Source organism: Apis cerana, linkage group LG2 (assembly GCF_029169275.1).
Source record: "Apis cerana isolate GH-2021 linkage group LG2, AcerK_1.0, whole genome shotgun sequence".
Classification (NCBI taxonomy): Eukaryota; Metazoa; Arthropoda; class Insecta; order Hymenoptera; family Apidae; genus Apis; species Apis cerana.
The window spans coordinates 6,811,101-6,826,055 of record NC_083853.1 but is presented as its reverse complement, the minus strand read 5'-3'; the positions used below and the strand labels follow the sequence as shown (position 1 = coordinate 6,826,055).

The 14,955-nt window shown below is 31.0% G+C and overlaps 2 protein-coding genes and 1 long non-coding RNA gene across 8 annotated transcripts in view; 1 reads left to right on the top strand and 2 right to left on the bottom strand.

The window, feature by feature from the left end:
• LOC107996781 (uncharacterized) overlaps positions 1-7,148 on the bottom strand; it is a 60,514-nt gene extending 53,366 nt beyond the window's left edge. The window contains exon 1 of one of the 2 annotated variants that reach the window (XM_062071970.1): positions 6,817-7,148. The gene's annotated coding sequence lies outside the window, so the exon portion shown is untranslated. The remainder of the gene's footprint in view (positions 1-6,816) is intronic. The other variant, XM_062071969.1, reaches the window with a different exon arrangement.
• Positions 1-14,955, top strand: part of LOC107996784 (synaptotagmin-5) — a 116,835-nt gene that overhangs the window by 21,923 nt on the left and 79,957 nt on the right. For 2 of the 5 annotated variants that reach the window (XM_017055005.3, XM_017055002.3), the window contains exon 2: positions 12,941-13,050. The exons of 1 other annotated variant lie outside the window; for it this stretch is intronic. The gene's annotated coding sequence lies outside the window, so the exon portion shown is untranslated. Of the gene's footprint in view, positions 1-10,915; positions 10,934-12,940; positions 13,051-13,688; positions 14,150-14,955 lie in introns of those variants that run through there. 2 more of the 5 variants (XM_028666149.2, XM_017055003.3) reach the window with 2 other exon arrangements.
• On the bottom strand, positions 9,757-12,297 carry LOC107996785 (uncharacterized). The gene is made up of 2 exons (XR_009828974.1): positions 12,194-12,297; positions 9,757-11,363 (listed from the first exon to the last, which is right to left on the bottom strand). It is a non-coding gene; the product is annotated as an uncharacterized LOC107996785 (long non-coding RNA).

Below are 14,955 nucleotides of genomic sequence, written 5' to 3'. Positions count from 1 at the left end.
TTCGTTTATCAAATCAACTGTAATTATATACTAATTTATACACCAAACAATTATAGAGTACTCGCTGAAACACGTAAAAGAACGCAATTAAAGATGCAGTAGATACGTATTCACGAAACAATGTCATGGCTGGTTCAAGATTAAAGATATCCGTTATGTTAGATTAAGATACTATTATTTATGGTTTGTTTTTCCACTTTGAGTTCCGTGCAACGATATTTAAATTACTGTGCCACTAGGCCAAGTTTATTAGAAAAGGTAGCTGGCTCGATATCGCTTATAGTCTGGGAAATACGGATTTACATTGGACGGTAGACATTTCTGGACTAGCAGGTGATTGAGGCCGTGTATCTGGCATTAGTAAACACTCGATCTCCCGTGCTCAGCAACGATATCGGACGTTTCCTGATTCTACTTTCGTAAACGAATGGACGACGGCCATTAACGCCGGCCGTATATGTGTCACGCGTGCAATGTATGCATAGGAAATGCATACACGGCTATGATACATGTACTGTATCGTCGTTTAACGAGCGATTCATGCTCGTGGAAATAGCTTTCCTCACGATGATACAATCTTTCCAACGTTTTTTTAATCTTTCGCCTTTTAACCGGTAAACGTGGCCATTTATTCGATGCGTTTCACGTGAAATAGCGTTAAATATTGAATAAAATAGAGTGAAATAAAATGTTAGGTCGGTTGTTTTTTCCCTCAATTATTATCGAACACGATTAAGAAAAATATTATATTTGTATATCGATAACAAAATTTATCCCCTTTTAATCGATAAATCGAAGCGTAAAAAATAGAGTGAAACAAAGTAGGATGATGATATTTAAATTTTATTCTTTTAGTTTCCTTAATTATTATCAAATAAAATTAAAAAAACATATTGATAACTAAAATTTATATTGTAAATATTGAAATTTAATTTTCTCTTCTACATGAGTTTAAAATTGGAAAAAAATGTCGTAAAAGTTACTGGAAATATTGTAAAAAAAAATATATATATATATTTGGAGAAAGTCAAAAGTATCCTCTATTTAAAATAATTTTTACAAGCCAAAATTATTTTAAATTGATTTTTTTATTACAAAAACAATCGCGACATATGTCGTTCAAAACGGCACCGCGTTGTAACAAGCAAACGAGGAAGAATGATTTTTGACTTTTAACTTTAAATATATGTTGAAACACGTGCCATTTACGTATAAATATGTGTATAAATATACTTTGACATGCCCTTTAATGACCTTGGTTATTTGTAATTTCCATACGTCATTTTGATCTATGTCGAACCTTTATCATTTCCCTATTCATTTCTAAAAATTTCCAAACCTTTATTTCCGCTACTCTTTCCCCATCGAGGTATCGAAAGGTCATAAAACAAATCGTGCAATAACGTGCGTATCATCGATAAAGTCTACGATTTTCATGCGGGAGATACGATTGATGTGCAAACAATAGGGTTGTAAATAGTGGCGGGTAAATTTATATGAATTTTTCTATCCATGCGTATCCATTGGCGTAGATTATATTGATCGGTCGACGATATTCATGAAAAAAAGGAAAGAAAAGAGAGAAAGAGAGAGAGAGAGAGAAAAGAGAGAAATAAAAAGGAGTATATACAGACAGCTCTTCGATTAAGTTTGTTTTTTTAAAAATTACCTTTTCCCGCAAAATATCGATGACTTTACTTGCCCGTACGTTTATAACAGGCCGCCAATAATGGCCGGGATTTTGCGTGGCTGGTTATTAAAATTTGCCCGCAGCCAGGTGAAAATATTAGCACCCGTAACTTCTTGCCTCTTTGTTTTAAAAGTTCGGCGTGCCGCGGTTGAAAGCATTTATTTCCAGAAGTTCGCTTTTAAAAGGTGCAGAGAGAAAACAAATTAAAGGGTGGAGTGGCGCGGCAGTATATTATTGTATTATTCCCGCGGAATCGAAATTTAATTATCGAGGACGTAGCTCGCGTTGTACCATTGCTCGAGCACTTTTGAACAGTAGTGGGAAGAGTAATTCGGTAGGCCTCCATTTCCCTGGCTTCCACGCTTCCATCTAATTACGAATCTTTTAGGGCTTGTATGTGACATTGAATTTGATAACCCACTTTTCACCCGGCACACCTGTTTCAAAGTGCTTCTAAAAAAAAAAAAGTTCATTTCTTCACACAGGCGCTTTTTAAAATTCTCATTTTTAAAAGCGCACGAAAGCGTATCAAATATATTTTAGATTCTTTTAATCGGATATCTTATTCTATTTCTCGCCACCAAAACTTTCGTTTCGTTTGAATGGTAGATCGATGAACTAGCAAAGTCTTGATTTTTTATCCGTGATTCATGTAATGCTAATAATACTCGTAGGTTATTCACAAATATTTCAATTATTAGACATTTAAAGAAAAAACATATTTAAAAAAATCTTCTTATCCTTTTTGAAGATAATATATCAATTTTTAATCTTTATTTATCGATAAATTATTATTATTAAGCATAGTACTACTTGATGCTACTTTAAAAAACTTTAACTTTACGCAAACTACCTTTACGATTTTACATACAAATTGCTTCCAGCAAAACTGGAAAACATTCCATTCATAAATCCTCCCTCTCTTTTGCGTTAGAAGTTCACGAACGAAAGGTTGAACGGCTGATCATGAATCGAGAGAAGGAATCCCAACTTCTCTCCCAACTTCATCGATCCCAACTTTTTCTCAACTTCATCGATCGATGATATAAGTCAACGATATATTCGAATTATCTACCGAGTTACGAGTAAATTGATCATAAAAAATTCTTCGAGCTACTTAACCCTGATGCTCACGTATATGTCCAATGTCCGTGAAAAAAATATGCACCCTTCGTGTATGTGCGTGTATGTGTATAAATATGTATATATATGCAGGGAGGAAAGGGAGTACAGTTAAAACGCAGTGCAGTAGTAGATCGAGGGAGCTTATGACGCGCAGCACGTTTTAGATGTGCAACCTTGTGCCAGCTGTACTCACATATACCAAACTTATACATGTATATACGTACGAAATGGGCGCAGCTGGCTTAACAAAGGGTGTATGGATAATATCGTTTGCGCTGCTTTGCACTCGAGCTCGACATTCGTCACAGCCAGCAGATACATTTTCGTGGGAATCACAACTTTTGCGATTTCTTTTATTCCCTTTCGCCCATTGTCGCTGATACTTCTCTATCGAACTTTCGTATCTCTATCTTCCTCGCTATTTATTTCCTCTCCCTCTATATTTTTCCATTTTTTTTTTATTTTCCTCGTGGGCGTCGATCATCCCCCAACCAGTGATTTTACTTTGGAGGAAAAAGCGTTTGCGAGCAACCATTCTGTATCAATGAAATGTTCGCTTTTCCCTTTTGCACGCTTGCAATAACGTTTAAGAAAAATATCTACTGTTCTCTCTTCAATTCAAACTCTCACGTGTTTCATTTCCCCGTATTTAAATGTCTACGCATGGTTTTGATCGTAATAATAAACTGGTAAACGTTTCGTTTGGTAGTAACGAATATTTTTTCACTTTATCGATGTTCTTTTATCTCTTTCGTATATTTTCTGGTTCTATTTGCCTTCGTTTTCCAGCATTAATCTTACCTAGTAGCATCCTTCTTCCTGTCGTTTCATGAATACGTTACTTTTTTTGGCGTAGAGGGATGAAATTCGTTGCGGCGCGATCAATGTTGTCACATCAGAAATTCGAAACTTCAACGAATCGCGATCATTTATGCTCCAACTTCCACGTAAAAGTTTAATTTATCTTTTCTGCTTTCTTTTATCACATCTTTTCATTTCTATCTTCGTGAAGTTTTGTTCCATTCACGACGATAAACTCGTTTAAATATTTAAATTCACGCTTCGATTCTACTTTAAACTTGATTTTTCGAAAATTGTACGTACGCAAAGTATTCTTCCAATACGCATATCGAGCGTTAAAATAGCCGAGAAGCATCGATCGTGATTGATCGAACAATTAGGAATAGGCGAGGGATGAAAAAAATTCGCATCGATTCGAATCTTTGCTGCGTAGAACGAAGATCGGTATTTTTTCGTCGATATTTCGCAATTTCCACGAGGCACGGCCTTGCATTTCTCCCCTTTTGTGAATTGCTCGTGCACGTGAACCAGCTGCGCGAGACGTCATATGCCGTCCTCTCGGGGATGAGACGGATTTTCTTCCTTTTTAAAATCATTTAGGTCGTGGCACGACAGCGGCGTACTCATGCTGACGAGATATCGAGTTCAAACGACCCTTGAGCTCAAACGTTCGGTCGATCCATCTGACGAGTGTACACGGATGTAGACAGGCGAAAACAAAAAAAAAAAAGTGGTTTTCAAATCACGAATTGGTTTTACGCCACCGATCGAGTTTGAAATTTAATCGGATGCGCTGCAAATACGCACGACTCTGCTTTTGTATGTGCATTGGCCATTGTTTTGTATTTCATATCTTTAATTCGTGTAAAACGTTATTACTCGTGATAACATTTGATTTGATTGGTAATACACGCCAACTGTCCATACTGACATTCGTTAGTTCATCGTCGATCAGGAAATATCGAAATATTGTTCGTTATCGAAACGTATCCAATCTATTTTATCTGTAATTTAATAAAGGTTTGGGAAAATTTTGTTTCTAAAATTACGTGTTACTTGGCTTGGTACAAAAGTACGATGTTTCTTGAATCGCAATTGTGTCGCTTTGAGTAATAGCCGTTGGCAAAGAAAGCGGGATAATATTAAATAGTAGGTCAGTTCTGTGTTACGTCGAATACAAAAATTTGTTTTATTACGATTGTTATTACAATTTTTCTTCACCACCATTGGAATTTTTATTTAAGCATATCATTTGAAAAATTTCGCTTCTATCCAATATTAATGTAAATGGAAACGAAATCTGTATATGTATTTACTTAATACTTGGCGTTTGATTGCGTTACGAGATACGTTTTTTTAAAACTTTCGACTTTTCGACGAGAGGAAATGTTGGAAACTAATATTAACTCTTTCACATACTCGAGCACGTTTTTTTGATGGATGAAAGTATGATAAAATATTCGAATCAATCTAATCGAAACGTTCATCGCGAGTATTCGAAGAATTTAATTTGAAAATGAAGCATATTTTTTGCCGCTGGAATTAAAAAAAAAAAAAGAGAGAGACAAAATAAAAAAGCACGGTATAGTCTCAACTTCCACTTGTGCCAGCTTTAAATCCAGGAATTCACGCGTACGCTACTTTTTTCCCTAAATATCGATCCTATTCGGTCTGACTAGGCCATAAACTCCGCTATTCCGCAAGACGTATGCTTACCTTTCGGCTCTCAGTTACCAAGTTCATTGATCGAGATAGAAGAGAATTTGAACGGTGCCAAGGTGGAAATGAAACTACGAAATGGAAGAAATCTTGAAAAGAAATTGATTGGAAACGCGTCCTACCGAATAAGGAAAAGATTCATCCATTTAATTTCATTCGATCAATCAGTTTGTCCAAGAAATTTTTATTAGACGTTAAAAAAGTAAAGTGATTGTTATTTCCATCAAAATTTCTGAATATTTTTATTTATCACTTATTGCTTATCTTCTCGTTTAATTCTTTTTATAAAATTTCTTATTAATCTTTAGAATATATTTTTATTATGATGATGATTTTTTAGAGAATTCTTTTATCCGAGGACTTTATAAATAGAGAAAACACTCAAGAATAAAAGAAATCTTCTGTTTCAGAGAGTATCGTTATCTTGAAGTACCGAGTGAATACATACATTAACCTTATTAATGTTTACCTTGAACTTCACTTTTAGAAACTGTTACACAATGGCCTTTGTGCTTCTAGGAAACAGTTATATTCAATTCTTGCATGATAGAGAATAATTTTTTCGCAGGGTTTTTCCGTACATTCACACAAACTTTCGATTTTCTCGTACAATGCTCGTCATAAACATGCATTTGTACATATTTACCTTCGAAAAAAAAAAAAAAAGAAAAGAAATATTTGAATTTTCACCGATTTTTCATCAAATATTTGAATAGATATATACACAGAAATCGTACGTTGAAAAAGTTTTTCGATAATTCACAATTAACGAATTCAATTAATTTCAATTGAAAAAAGAATTATACCGAAAGAGTAATCAACAAGGAACAAATTGCTCGTGGAATATTCATACGGTTTTAAGAAGAAAGGAGAACGGAAATCACTCGATAGAAGTGGTGACCCGAACAGAGACGTTCCAAAGTGTCGTTCTGTTGGCGAGAAAAAAAAAAGCGGCCTGGCAACCCTCATCTGGTACTCTTACCGACCGACTCGCGCACGAAAAGAAGAATATTCGCCACGAGGTCACGTTGCATCCCCTTTTCCATCCGCTGTCGTTACAATGTATGCGCATTTACGTATGTGCGCGTGTCGTCGCGTTCGTAATCACCCCATTTCACGGTTAATCAGCCGAGAGGCCGGAAGACAGGGAAGGTCAGATAAGGGAGAGGTAAAAAAGAGAAGCAAGATATCTGGGAAAGAAGAGTAGAAGAGAGTATAAGAGGCATAAAGCGAAGAGAGGGGCGAAGATGCGGAGAGATGGAGAAAAAATTGTTACAGAGAAAGACAGAGTGAAAAGAGGCCATCGATACAAAAGGAGAAAGCGAGGGAGGACAACGTGAACGATAGATAGAATGACAGAGAAAGAGAAAGAAGAGAGAAACGGAGGAAAGGATTCGTGCTAGTTAGAATAACGTATGCATAACGTATAGCAGGGTATAGCCGAACATCACGTTAAGTTAAGTGCTCGATATATACCGCACCTGATCAATTAAGCTGGTAATCACGCCGAAATCACTGGTTAGGCTGCCGGCACTCATCCACCTCTTTCACCACGATTATCTCGTGTATCGTTCGATCGGCCCACGATTCTCCCTTCTGATCAACGCCGCCAACATTTCTCTCACGTTTTGTTTCACACGGTGCGCTTTTTTTTTCTTTTGCTGGTCACACGACGGAACGATAAACAGGTGGAGCCTGTTCCGAGGGAACAGTCCGCCGAGAAGGGTGACCACCACGGTCGCAACGAGCCTTCGACCCTAGCGAGTCTCGCTCCTCGCACGACTGACTGAAGCCTAGAATCGAGGCTTGCAACCAACCCCCAAACCTCTCACCCCTTTCAACCGCTGGGAAGGCCACGCAAGTGGCGCCACGAGCTTGCAAAAGCTCACCTCACCCCTCTACCATCTCTATATCCCACCACCATCGAACGCTGCTCTTATCTACGGGGTGGCGCGCGCGGTTAAGTTCTTGCATCCTCGGGATCTTGATGCTGGCACAGTTTAGATTCGTCGCCCGGTTACCCCGCAGGTTTTAATTTCATTCGAGCGCGCCCCTGCTCTCCCCGTTAATTCGCGGTATCTTCATTTCAACTGACAAGAAATATTTTTCCTTTCTTTTCTCTCTCTTTTTTCTTCCTTTTTTTTCTCTCCATCTTCTGTTATCGCGCGTTTATTCGATCGTTGATTAATTTTTTGAAGAGATCGCTCGCCGATTCTTCGCTCTTTTTATTACCGGGAAGGAAACATTGTAATTTCTCTTAATTCTCATCCATGTTGTCGATGATTATTAATTGTATTTCGTAATTCGATCGATAATTCTTATCCGATATAATATTCATCTTTCGCGTCTCGTTGATAAGATGTCAAATTGATTTCGAGGAGATGCTCTATAAATGTTTAACGGACGCTTGACACGAGTATCGGCTGATGATTGTTCGAGAATTGTATCACAATTAACGGGTTCAAGTGATAGCTCGTATTCACGCTACTCGATGTCTATTGCACGTTACACGTTCTCAATTTCCTTCTCATTTTGTACGGGCGAATTCGTCTCGCGGAACAAAGATATCGAGTGTTTGCTCGAAATATAAAGGGAATTTTCGTTTGCGTTTGCGTTTGCAAGTTTGCGTTCATTATTCGACGATGGAACAAAGCTCAGTCGGTAATCAAATTGTGCGTATCTCATGCACGATTTTCTTGAACCCTTACTTTTTCTTCACCGTTTTCATTCAACCACACAACACTTTCGATGTGTTCCTTTCTCTCGCCTTTTTCTTCCAGGAGCAACCACCTGTAACCCCCTGGAGACAGACGTACGTTTCAAAGTGCAACCCCTCTCTTTCCATCTTTCCCCCCCAACCTCTCTAGACTTAGCCTTGACGGCCTTTTTCTTTCTTCATCGACTTGATCGCCAATCGCAACAGCCTATCCATCAAAAGACGAGCAGTTATATTCTCTTCCTTATTCGTATACATGTTTCTCTTTTTACTTACAACACTTCTATCGATATTTTTTTGACAAATTTTAATAAATTACAATATCTGGTTTGTATCATCTTATATTGATTTGAATTTAATATTGTATTTCATTATTTAATTTTACTTTCATAAACTGTGTTCTTTTAGTTTTTCATTTTCTTTTATTTATTTAATGTCACATGCAGTACTATAGTTTGATAGTAAATATTATATTATGCAGTTTACATTGCATATATTATCTATTATAATTTATTATGTTATAATATATGCATGCGCTAATATTATATAAATTGAAAATTTTAAAAACAATGAAAAATTGAAAAATTGAATTCCTTTTATATATATTTTGAGGATTATTTCTTCTTTTTTATAATTTCAAATGCAATGTTTTTATGCGATACCACAGGATGTTTGTTTCAACTTCTCTTGATTGACATGTCCATTATTCATTTTTATAAAATTAAAAAAATATGTTGAAATGTTGATGTTTGGTGAACAAAACCACGATATTCTTCAATCTGATTTCCATTCGTTTTACGATACACTGTTAAATCGAGAGAGAAATATCCGATAGAAGTCGCAAAAAATGCTTCATTCAACATGCATATTGAAATTGAAGAACTCTGATCCCGAATGTTGTATTAATTTTAACGAGTCATAGATTTAGTTCAAAGCCTTGAATAATAAAACCATACAACAGAAAATAACTTCGTTTAAATATTGTGTTAACAGAGTAAACGTAACGAATGTTGATGTTTTTAATTAAAAAATGCAATAATAGAAATGCAGAAATAGAATGGAGAGAAATTTCTTCAAGTTAGATAAATAATATTCTATATAAATGAAAAAAAAATAATCATTAAAATTAGAGAAGAATAATTTTTTTTATTGATTTTTCCTTCTTTTCTCTATCTAATCAAATAAGCAAAAAGAAATGTTTTGATATATAAAAAGTTAAAAAAATGAAAAATTTAACAAGTTTCAAGATATAATTTTTTAATTACATCAAGAGAAATAAATATTATAATATTGAAAAATATCTTTAAAAATAGAAAATGTTTCATCAAGATTTTTTAAAATATTGCAAAATTTTTTGTTCTTAACAATAGTCAATTTCAAGATATAAAATAAACGAAAATCTCTCGATAATTGATTTTTCTTTATGTATTATTATATCCTATATTTTTTGCTTTTTCTTCTACATATACTTTCATGTTATTCTATTAATTAAAACAAAATTTAAATTTATTATTACAATTTATTATTATTATTATTATTAAAACAAGAAAATACTGCATTTAATATCAATAAATAAGAACATAAGTATATATATTTAATATATTATAAGTATATTTTTATAATTATCGTATCAATGTTTCGTATTTTAAAAATGAAGAAAAAATTAATAAAATAGTATGAGAAAATATATTAATACATTTTCGTATAATTTTATATTGAAATAGTTTTATTGCAATTTTCTACATATTTAGTTGTTCATAAAATAGAATTCTCGATTCGATAAAATAACTTATATGATACAACTTTTTTTCGATTAACATATAATGAATAAAAAATATAATAAAAAAATATTTTTTTGAATATAATTAAACATACAATTGAAAATTACAATATTTAAATATTTTATATTAATGTATAATAAAATATTTGAAATCTACTTACGCAGCTATCGATATTCGTGCGTGCGACTTTGCTTGCCGGTGGGGGAATGCCACGATTCATAACAGTGTAGCGCTCCGTACCGTTTAGACGTGTCGCGCTCCGTGCCGTTTAAACGTGTCGCGCGTTTGTGTTTATAATTTAAAATTGTGTATATTTTGTACGAAGAACTTATTTTATTTATTATTTATAGTAAATACACATGTTTGTGAATATTTAAAGTATGTTTGTTCACGAATTAAAATACATTTAATAATTTTTTATAATATTCATTTTTTATTCGCAAGTATTTAGAATGAAATGTTATGTTTATTTGTGAATATTTATAGTATGTGTTTTTATTTCAGAATTTCGTATGTTTTATTATACGATATAAATAATTTCGCAGATGGTTAAAATAATTTTTACCGAAAATGTTATGATGAAAAAAAGGAAAGCAGTTAATTATTAAGTGTTATCTACAAATGATAAGTTGCATATTTTTTATATTGATAAATATAATAATTAACGATAATACAGTAATTTATGAATATTCGTATACATTATACGTAATAACAATTTGACAATTTAATATTGATTATAAATTTTTATTAATCTTTCGTATCTTTCTGTATTAATAATTAATACACAATTATAAAATCAAGTTATATAAACATAAAAAGAATTATAAATTTATTTTTAGTTGATCATTTATGTTATATTTATGTAAAGAATGAAAATATAATTATAGAACAACAAAAATTATCTCATAAATAAAACGAAAGAGCGAAAACTTGATTTACATGAAATAAAAAAATAAAAATATCATGTTTAATTAATACTTCATGAACGTCAAAAATTAAAATATAATTACAATAATAATAATAATAAACGTGTCATTAATTAAAAATAATTATGAAAAATACTATTTTATTTGCAAATTAGCACAAAGCATGTGCAATTTGGTAAGTAATATTTTATTTTGTGCCATTTTTTCAACTAAATTTTTAATAAGTTTTCTGTAAATTTCCTTATCATTCAGATTAATATAATTATTAAAATCATCATTTGTTTGTGTTGTGTTTGATGCAGTTAAAATTGTTTCTGTCTGTGTACCGACAGATTTTTTTTGGCAAAAATTTTTTTGAAATTTTATTGATTGGTATATTGTTGTACTTTGATTGTACATTGAAACTCTTTTAGAATAATTATTCCTTATTTTATCTTTTTTTCGTGATTTTAAGTTATAACTGTTATTATTGCCATTCCATGTATTACATGTATGATTTGCTTGTATTATTATTCCACATTTTGAACAACGTTCGCAGATATCGCAAAAATCATCTTCTTTCAATGATGTAATATATTTTTTAGAGTGACATGACATCTTTGATACTAAAATAAGAGGAAGAATTAAGTTAATCTTAAAAAGATTTTAATATTTAAAATAATTATTCGTAAAATTTATTACTTTTTTCATATATTTATTTTTCAAAAAATTTATTTAAAAATAAAAGGACATTATATATTTTTCATTAATATTTTATCTAGTTAATAATAATTTAAATATATTATCCACAACAAATTTTATCAATGGTAAAAATTAAGAATATTATTTATTTTTTTTTATTATTTTTTCGTTAATACATTTATTGTTTAAAATTTTTTTTTCTGAAATGATATATTTCTTTTTCAGGAATCAAAAATTTAATTGTACCAATTCATAATCAAAAATCAATAGATATCGATAGTAAATATCTATCATTGGCGCAATAAACTAAAATTATTAAAAAATATATATATCTTAATTTAATATTTAAAAGAAATTAATGATCATTGTAGATTTAATTTTTTATTCTTAAAAAAATTTTTTAGATTTTGTTATTTTACAAATAAAATTTTTTGCAAGATATTCGAAACTTTATATATTTCTGAAGTTAATCAAAATGTAATAAAATTAGGTGTTAGTTAGATTTTTGCAATAAATTTAATAATTATAGCTTTTTCATTGACAATATAATAAATATATAAAACTAATTATCTTTTATTAATAACATTAATATATTTATAATCATGTATATCATGTGCTTCATTGAAACCACGTGCTTACGTTTGGTTAGGATTGTATCAATTTCGTTTTATTGAAATTTTAATGTAAATTAATAATAGATATTAAGTGAAAATATTTGCAATTTATATATAAAATAAAAAATGTTTAAATTTACCTTTAATATCCTATGATTTGAACTTTATTATAAAATAATAGCATCAAAATGCAATAACTACTTTGCATATGTGATGCTTATTGTACTCATTATCCTTAAGAAGTGAAGTACAATGAAGAAACAATTTCATTCCTGCATTGAACACCATCTATTGAGAAATAGATAAATACATAAGATTGTACTTCTAATTCTCAGTAGATAACTCAGAATCCTTTCATTGTATGATTTTTGATTTACAAATTTTTTTCTTTAATTTCAAATTTAATATTTAATTTTGAATAGATTTAATTTTCATAGATAAAATGAATAATTTATAACATTTTTCATTATTAAAATTTTGTTAATTAAATTAATTAATATTATATACACATATTTTTTTTTAAAAATAGAAAATTAAGAATGACAGTGAATGATGAAATAAAATAAAAAATCAAATAATAATATCCAGATTTTCTTTTAGATTTTCTTCAATCTATTCAGGATAAATAGGAAAAAAATGTATATAAATATTAAAATTTTATTCGAAATTCAAGATGATTTCATTAGTATTTCCATGAAATTTTACTTATCTTAATTATAAAATTTCACTTGTTTGAAACGTTTCAATTAATTAGCATTTTTATGAAATTTGCGTTCCTCTAGATTCTTCTTTCATCATCACTGTCATTATTTTATTGTACCTTTCTTATCTAAAATTATTATACTTGTCTGATGAAATAAATCTAAATATTTTATTTTATTTTTCAGTCAAATAATTTCCAGTATAGTGGTATGTACGGACTACAGAAGAAAACGAAAACGAATGAAAAAATAAAATTCTGCCGTGGGAATCTTTGTGAACCAACAATAAAATTAAGGTGAGTATAAAAAGTAGAATATAATTTTGCGAATTTTTTTAAAGATAGCTATTTCTTAGACACATTTCCATTAAAAATTATTTGGATAATTTTTACAAAATTAATAATTATTTTTTTTTATTACAATTTCAATTTCAATTATTATTTTCGTTATCCATTTTTATATTCAATTAAAAATTTTTTAAATCAATTCAAATCAATTTTTTTTAAAAAATATGGTTGAAAACTATAAAAATATTATTATTATTCATTCTTAATATAGAATAATTCGAAAAAATCCGATTATTCTTCAATTTCGAACAATTATTTCACTTTAAAGCATAATTTATGCTACCATTATTCATCATAAATTTCGTCGTCCAAATTATCTACACGCTTTGTTCCACGTTGATTGACCCAGTGTGATAAGCAATGACGGATAATCTCTCGATGATAAAGGTTGAATGTCGAGCAAACGTAGGGATCAACCAAAGTCCGATCTCCCTTCTTTGACCTACAGGATCATCCAAAAAAAGACACCACTCTTTTTCTTCACTTCTATCTTTCTCTCTCAAAGCATTCTTCACGTTTTTCCGCACGCAAACCCCACTCGCTTTCCTTCGACCGACCTATCGCGAGCCACCACCATCGAAAGGTGTTCAGTTCTCAGCGCGCCGTGACGCGAGCAACCACCGTATCGCTTCGTTCCCTTTTTCGAGCATTTTGTCCTCTCTTTAATTCGATACAATCGATGAAATTTGTCGCGAAATCCGTGAAATCGATCTACGGATGATCGTTGTACCGATTTATTTAGAAACGGATAAGAGAGGATTTTTATCGTCGATAAAAGATAGAAGTTTGCGAAAGATCGATCGATCGTAGAAGACGTAATTATTGTTTTGATTTTGTGTGTGTGAGTGTGTTTTTTTCGCTTTTCGTTATGGATTCAAAAACAATTAGGATCGAGAGAGAATAGTGTTAGAATAGAATGGAGATTTGTTTTTCGATAAGATCGAGGATTTAATTTTGATAAAAGGTTTCCGATGCGCGCTCTTGTACATTGACAAACGGATTCAACCTTGATTTACGTTACGAATTGATTCTCCATCGAATCATAGCTGTAAGTACATTTTTATATTTTTATATTATTTAAATTATTATTATTTTTATACAATATATACGTATGTTAAACTAATTGTAAATTATTATCTAATTTTCCAAATTATAAGTTATTTAGAAAGAATTCGTTATTTTTTCTCAAGATCAATTTCATGCTGATAATTTTATGGTTTGACTTTTACAATTTCTTTTCAAGATTTTGTTAAAGTCTAAATTTCGCCAATATTTCGAATTTCTCAGAAAGTTTTTCAAATTCAACGATCTTATCTATTCAAATTTCCTCTTGCATAATTGCATACGAAACATGTGAATGATAACATAAACATTCGAAATTGCTTTGCATATTTTGAAATTCCCACATTGATTTCGTTCAATTGTGCGCTTGTCAGAGGAAATATCATTGCGTAATATAAAAATCTGATCGAAACTGACTATATTCCGATAACAAATCGTGGTTTGAGGAAAACTTTCACGCGAATCAATACTGCTTATCGAGTCCACTGTATAAACGATCCTAATCGTGAGTCACGAAGGGAAAATTTCGATATACAGAAACAGTTTTAATTGTTCACCTTCATGTTTATTAACTTTACTCTCGTATCTTTCGTGATTTCAATTATTATCATTTATCTACGTAAATAATTTCTAAATATCTACTGCATACTTTATTTTTATGTTTTTATGTTTTGTATAATGTACAATGGATTGAATATTTTGAAATTGTAACATAATAATGAAATATAATTTAGACTTTAGATGTCTTTATAAAATTCTAAAAGACTTTTATCATTAGAACGTAATGAGATT